Below are 6780 nucleotides of genomic sequence, written 5' to 3' on the forward strand. Positions count from 1 at the left end.
CGCGCTGCGCTCCGCTCCGCCCGGTGTGCGCGCGTGTCCTGCGGGGAGGCTGAGCGCAAGTCCCGGCTGCCCCTGAGCACGCGTGTCGTTTACAGGAAAAGGCGGGGAAATAACGGTGCGCCACGTGGGAAACGGGGGATGAGCTATGACTGCGGAGCACCCCTCCGCCTCCCCGTGCAGTGCCCTTAGGCAGCTGTCACCTTGGAAGGCCGGCTGGACAGCGGCCGGAAGCAATGGCGCAGGGAGCGGTGGTCCGCGCCTTTGGCTTCACCACCGCCTGCTTTCAGCGCCCGCGCCCGCAGGGAGGCCTCGGAGCCCATGGCTCGTTGGCTCACCCTGAGCATCCATTGCATCAGGGACCGGTCACCTCGCAGCTGGGAGAGGGAGGGGCCTGGAGGGGGAGCCCGGGTGGGAAGGCGGTGCTGCTTGCACCCAGGGCTGCTGCTGTCCGTGTCCCCCCTAATTCCCTTAGGCCCCTGCCTGGGACGTGTCATCCTGCCAGTAACCTGAGCTTTTACCAAAGTTCTCAAACGTTCACACTGTCGCAGTGATGGCGAACCTATGACACGCGTGTCAGAGGTGACACGCCAACTCATTTTTTTCGTTGATTTTTCTTTGTTAAATGGCATTTAAATATATAAAATAAATATCAAAAATATAAGTGTTTTACTATGGTTGCAAATATCAAAAAATTTCTATATGTGACACGGCACCAGAGTTAAGTTAGGGTCATTCAAAATGCTGACACGCCGAGCTCGAAAGGTTCGCCATCACTGGAACGCTTACTGCAACAGAATTGAACTTTATGCATGTTTTGATTACCAGACTTAAAAAAGTAAATATGCCCTGACCGGTTTGGCTCAGTGGATAGAGCGTCGGCCTGCGGACTCAAGAGTCCCAGGTTCGATTCCGGTCAAGGGCATGTGCCTTGGTTGCAGTCACATCCCCAGTTGGGGATGTGCAGGAGGCAGCTGATCGATGTTTCTCTCTCATCGATGTCTCTAACTCTCTATCCCTCTCCCTCTGTAAAAATCAATAAAATATATTTTTTTAAAAAGTAAATATGACACTGGAACAAAACAGGATGATACCGGAAACTACATACAGGGAAGAAACGGGGTGTCTAAACATTAATAGTTGGGCCATAATGTTGGAGAAAAGGCCCCCCCACCAATTTGGTCTAGGTTAAAAGATGTTTAATCAATAGCTTGAATATTTAGCAATATGGTTCCAAGTTATCCTGCAATAATTTTATATTCTCTGAACCTAAAAATGAAACAGAAAAAAAAGTAAAACAATAAATCAAGTTATCATAACATTTTACAACTCTGGGGAAGAAAATGGTTTTTTAAATACTCACATAATGAGGTCTACATAATTACAGTATTTATCTCCGTTCCTTAAATGACTGGTGATTGTAAGTGGTTATGACAATAGAGGAAATGTAACTGAGTTTTAATAGTGATGTATTAGTAGACAACCAAGGTGTGCTTTTTTGAAGCAAAGACTATCTACTCGTCTGTGTTTGCTCTGGTCCTTGATCTACTGTATAGACTGTATACATATAGAGCAAGAATGGAGGGGACTTTCTGAACACCGTGACAAATCAATCAATATGGAGCCGCTGTCAGCCATGACTGCTCATGTCAAGTGCTATGTCAAGACTGAAGCAATGGGGTGTAAAGGGGATGCCCTTAGGAGGGGCCAGGAATAGCCCAAACGGTAGGTCTGAACGCTTGGATAGGGAATCCACCTGGACGCTGATATGGTAGGGGCAGAAGCAGAGTGTGGGGCCCAGCGAGGACTAAGAAATGTCAGTCCCGCTCCGTTAGCCGTGACTGGGTTGTTCTGGTTAAAGAAGGCACATGCTCACCGGGCTGGGAGGTCAGGTGGGCCTTGGGAGCTCACCCGGAAATGCGGCCCATCCTCCCCAGCCGGGAGCTGCCTGTGGCCATGGAAAGATCAACAACCTGTTGCAGAAACCAGAGCCGCCAGCCCTCTGTAGACCCCCAGCCTTTGCACGCCCACGGGCCTTTGCACGCCCACGGGCCTTTGCACAACCACCCACCCACGGGCCTTTACAAATCCCCAGCCCCTGTTACCTGTGAACTGCCCCTTTGGCGCGCCCTTTTGCCCACTTACCCATGTAATCTTTGTCCTTCTACCCCATATAAGCAGCTGGCATATGGGGGGGCAGAGCAGATGTCTGTGGGCGGCCTGCTGCTCCCCCTGCTGCCGGCAGGACTGGAATAAACGCTCACAGAGGATCCAACCCGGTCTCTGCCGAATTGGCTCAGGTGGTGACAGGCGGCCGGACCCCTTGGCTGTCGGTGACAATATGAGTGGGACCCCAGCCCTGTGGCTGTAAGAACTCAGCTCCAAGCCTCCACACGGGACGCTCGCTCTGCTCGCCTCTGCGGCACATACTTCCCTCTCCGTGTAACCTGTGTGTGGCTGTCGGCTTATCGGGCAGGTCTCCCCTAATGAGCCTGGCGCTGGGGAAAGACGCCAGTGTGTGGAGTCACTCTCTTTGGGACGCTCCCTGCCTCATGACATCCATGTCTCGAACTAATTAAAACATTTCTCTTATTTAAACAAGCACTGACAATTCCCGCTGAAGCTGGACCTCAAGACAGAGGTCCGAAAGTCACTTAGACGTGATTCCGTTTGGATCACAGCCCTGGCCCCCTTCGCTCGCAGCCCAACAGCCAGAATTAGCCCCTTAAGAACTCGGTCAGAACAGGGATCCTTTTGCTCAAAAACTTCCAAAGGCTTTCCGTCTCAGTTAGACTGAACCCCAAACCCTAAAATGGCTCCCAAGGGCCCAGGGCATCTGCCCGCCACCCAGACATCCAGACTCCATTAGTCTTCCTCGCTCAGGCTGGGCCTGGCTCCTTCCACGCCGGCCACGCTGGCCCCCGCTGACCCTGACGTGACTGGGCACTCCCGGTTAGGGGCTTGTATGTGCCCTCCCTCCTCCCAAGATGGTCCCCTGTGAGTTATCCTGTCTCATTTCTTCACCTCCTCCCAGCCTGTGCTCAACTATCACCCATAGGCATGGCCTTCCCTGGCAACTTATCAATCACTTCTCTTTCCATCCCTGCTTCCTGCTTCCTTTCCCCTGAATAATACCTATCACCCCCTACTACTGCGTACATTTCACTGGTCCCTTGTGAGCCATTTATACTTCACAGCAAGAAAACAAGCTCCCCGCGCATGAGCTGTTGTCTGTTTTGTTTGCTGCTCTATTTCCAGCGACGAGAATAGCGCTGGGCACATCCTAGCAGCTCAATGAACTGTTGAACAAGCAGATTCATTATCGGTAGCTTAGGCAGGGGTCCTCAGACTACGGCCCGGGAGCCACACGCAAATACAAATATTGTCTTTGTTCCCGTTTTGTTTTTTTACTTCACAATAAGATATGTGCAGTGTGCATAGGAGTTTGTTCATAGTTTTTTTTTTAAAACTATAGTCCGGCCCTCCAACGGTCTGAGGGACAGTGAACTGGCCCCCTGTTTAAAAAGTTTGAGGACCTCTGGCTTAGAGGATCTAATCACCATGTCCACCTGACAGTTGGCAGGTGATAACGTGCCCATAAGACTTCTTACTATGAAGTGTGGTCGTTTTTCATCAGGAGGGTCATGGTAGCCCATGACGAAGTTCTTATGCAGAAACATGGATTTAAGAGACACACTAATAATTGGCATCGAGGGAAAAGGATCTCGTCCTAATTTTCTTGCCATTGAAGTCTTTAAAGAAACAAGGAATTTCTGGTTTTGAGATAGATGGACCTCACTAAACTTTTCATTGTAACGCCAGACGCCATGATTTCAACGAGGTCTCCTGGAGACACAAGTCAGTGGAAGGAAGTGAAAGATGTGGTTGTCTGTTTCCAGTCACTGGAGCTGAAGCCATCTTTTGGTTTTCCATTTTTTGAATTAAATGCAGTGGGGCACCATTGGTTAATAACATATAAAGCTCAGGTGTGTAGCTTTACCACATGACGCCTGTGTGTTCCTGGGTTCAGGTGTGCGGTCCCTCCTGGGTGTCCCTCCTGGGGCAGGCACTGCCCTCGGGTCACTGTGCGCCCTCAGGGGAAAGTCCGCCCAGCCTGGCATCTCCCCGGTCTGGCCCTCTTAGTGCCATAGACTCACCTCCTTGTCCCCCCACCCGTCCCATGACCCCTAAACATGTTTAGGATCATCTGTCCCCTTGTCATCACTGCCCTTCAGACCACACTGTCATCTTCTCTCAGCCAGCTGTGGGAGCCCTGCATGGTTCGTACCCCCTTCCCCCCTCCCACAAAAGCCTTTCTGCGTTTCCGAAAGCCCTGCATGCTCCGTGGCTGCCTCTTACATCTGGTTTAAGAGCCTTTTCTAATCCTCAAGTTATCTTCTCCTTATATTGTTATACTTAGACTAGAGGCCCGGTGCATGAAGTTCGTGCACAGATGGGGGGCGGGGCGTCCCTCAGCCTGGCCTGTACCCTCTCCTATCCGGCACCCCTCAGGAGATGTCCGACTGCCTCTCGCAATCCAGGGACTGCTGGCTCCTAACCACTCGCCTGCCTGCCTGCCTGATCACCCCTAATCACCTCTGCCTGCCTGCCTGATCATCCCTAACTGCTGCCCTGCTGGCCTGATCACCCCTAACCGCCTCTGCCTCACCCCACACCCGAGACCCATGATTCCCTTTTCTGGCCGGCCACAGGCACCTGGGACCCAGGCTTCCTTCCCTCTGGCCAGCCGCAAGTACCCAGGACCCAGGCCAGCTTTGCCCAGGCTGGTCACAGCCGCAGGGGACTATGGGCAGGTGGCTTCACCTATGCCACAACCACAGGTGCCTGGGACCATGGGGCATGTGGCTTGTCCCTTTCCTGGGCTGCAACTCCAGCCGCTGGCACCTGGGACTGAGGGGCATATGGCTTGTCCCTCTCCCAGGCCACAGCCTGGCTGGTCCCCATTCCTCTTTCCTCAGTGTTGAGTGTCTGAGCCATTACGGTGTGACGGTATGGTCATCACACCCTCATACCGTCTTTATTATATAGGTCTTTATTATATAGGATAATTGGGGTTTTAAGTCGTCTAAAATGGATAGTGAGCCCGGTCCTTGAGCATTGACCTGTGAACCAGGAGGTCAGGGTTTGACTCCTGGTCAGGGCACGTGCCTGGGTTGGGGGCTCGATCTGTAGTAGAGGGCGTGCAGGAGGCAGCTGATCCATGAATCTCACTCATCATGGATGTTGCTCTCTCTCTCTCTCTCTCTCTCTCTCCCTTCCTCTCTGAAATCAATACAAATATATTTAAAAATAATAATGAAATGGCTGGTGAGCAGCATGAGGCAGGGTCTACTTTCATTTTCTCCCTGAGCAGATGGCCAGTTTTGCCAATGAATTAACTATATCGTTCATATTTTCCCACTTATTTAAAAGACCTTTTTTAAAAAAAAATCATATATCCATTTATACGTGGGTTGGCCTGTTCCTGTGACAACTCTTTTTTCTTAATTCATGGAGTTTTAATGCTCTTCTCTTTCATTTCTCATACCTGGAGGGGGCAGGGGAGTTTCAATGAGCCGCGTATTTATGTGCAACACTTCTTTTTCACAACTACTTGGTTGATTTAACAAAGAATGTGTGCCCTCAAATTAAGAGTGAAAAGGTGTTTCTGAAGGTGAAGGCAATTAAACCGGGTGGATTATCAACACGAGCAGAAAACAAAACAGAACCCCTGCGGCTTAAATGTGGAGAATCGTGCGATTCCTTTTGCAATATTTATTCCAGAAATTGCGTTTCTGTATGAGGCCAGGCACTCTGAGGATGCACAGTAGAACCACGTGATAGTGTCCCCACTTTCATATGGTTTACTGTCGAGTGGGGGAGATAGGCATGATATCAGTTATTCATGAAAGTGTAAATGCTACAAAGGAAGAGTGTAGGGGGCTGTGAAGATGTATTCTGTTGGTCGTGGTGGAGTTGGCAAAGGTTTTTCCTGAGAAAAGGAGAGCAAACTGAGATCTGAAGGGTAAGTGGCAGTTAACGAGATATGAGAGAGGCCAGGGAACAGCATTCTAGGGGGTGGGACGTGGCCATTCACGGAACCAAGAGGCCCACTGAGGCGGGTACAGGGAGCAAATCCAGCCTGTCGCATGGGGGCTTGAGGACTTAGCATGGGTGTGACATCTGGGCTGTACAGGCCCAGTGGCTGCCTCCTGGAGAGTGAAGGTCAGCCACCTAGAGTCCCCTGGTCGGCAGACTGCGGCTCGAGAGCCACATGCGGCTCTTTGGCCCTTTGAGTGTGGCTCTTCCTAAGCCTTAGGAGTACCCTAATTAAGTTAATAACAATGTGCCACCTATATAGTTTAAGTTTAAAAAATTTGGCTCTCAAAAGAAATTTCAGTCGTGGTACTGTTGATATTTGGCTCTCTTGACTGATGAGTTTGCCGACCACTGATCTAGACTATCAGCTCACAGGCAAGGTGAGAGAAAGGGATGGTGGAGAAAACGGAGATAAAGACAGAGTTAAAATACATTTGGGGAAATTAATCTATAATAATAAAAGCATACTATGCAAATCGACCAAACCCTGAACAGTGGAACGACCATCCGGACGACTACGCTATGACACCCACTGGCTCCAGCCAGCCTAGGGGGATGCAATGCAATTGGTCGGGGGCCTGGCTATCGCTCCATGATCACCCTGCAGAGGGAGGCCCAGGCCACCGACCTGTGGGCTGCGGCGGGTGGGTGGGGTGCCTCCTTCTGCAGGGGTGATCCATCACA

The sequence above is a fragment of the Myotis davidii genome, unplaced genomic scaffold (genome assembly GCF_000327345.1).
Source record: "Myotis davidii unplaced genomic scaffold, ASM32734v1 scaffold698, whole genome shotgun sequence".
Taxonomy (NCBI): domain Eukaryota; kingdom Metazoa; phylum Chordata; class Mammalia; order Chiroptera; family Vespertilionidae; genus Myotis; species Myotis davidii.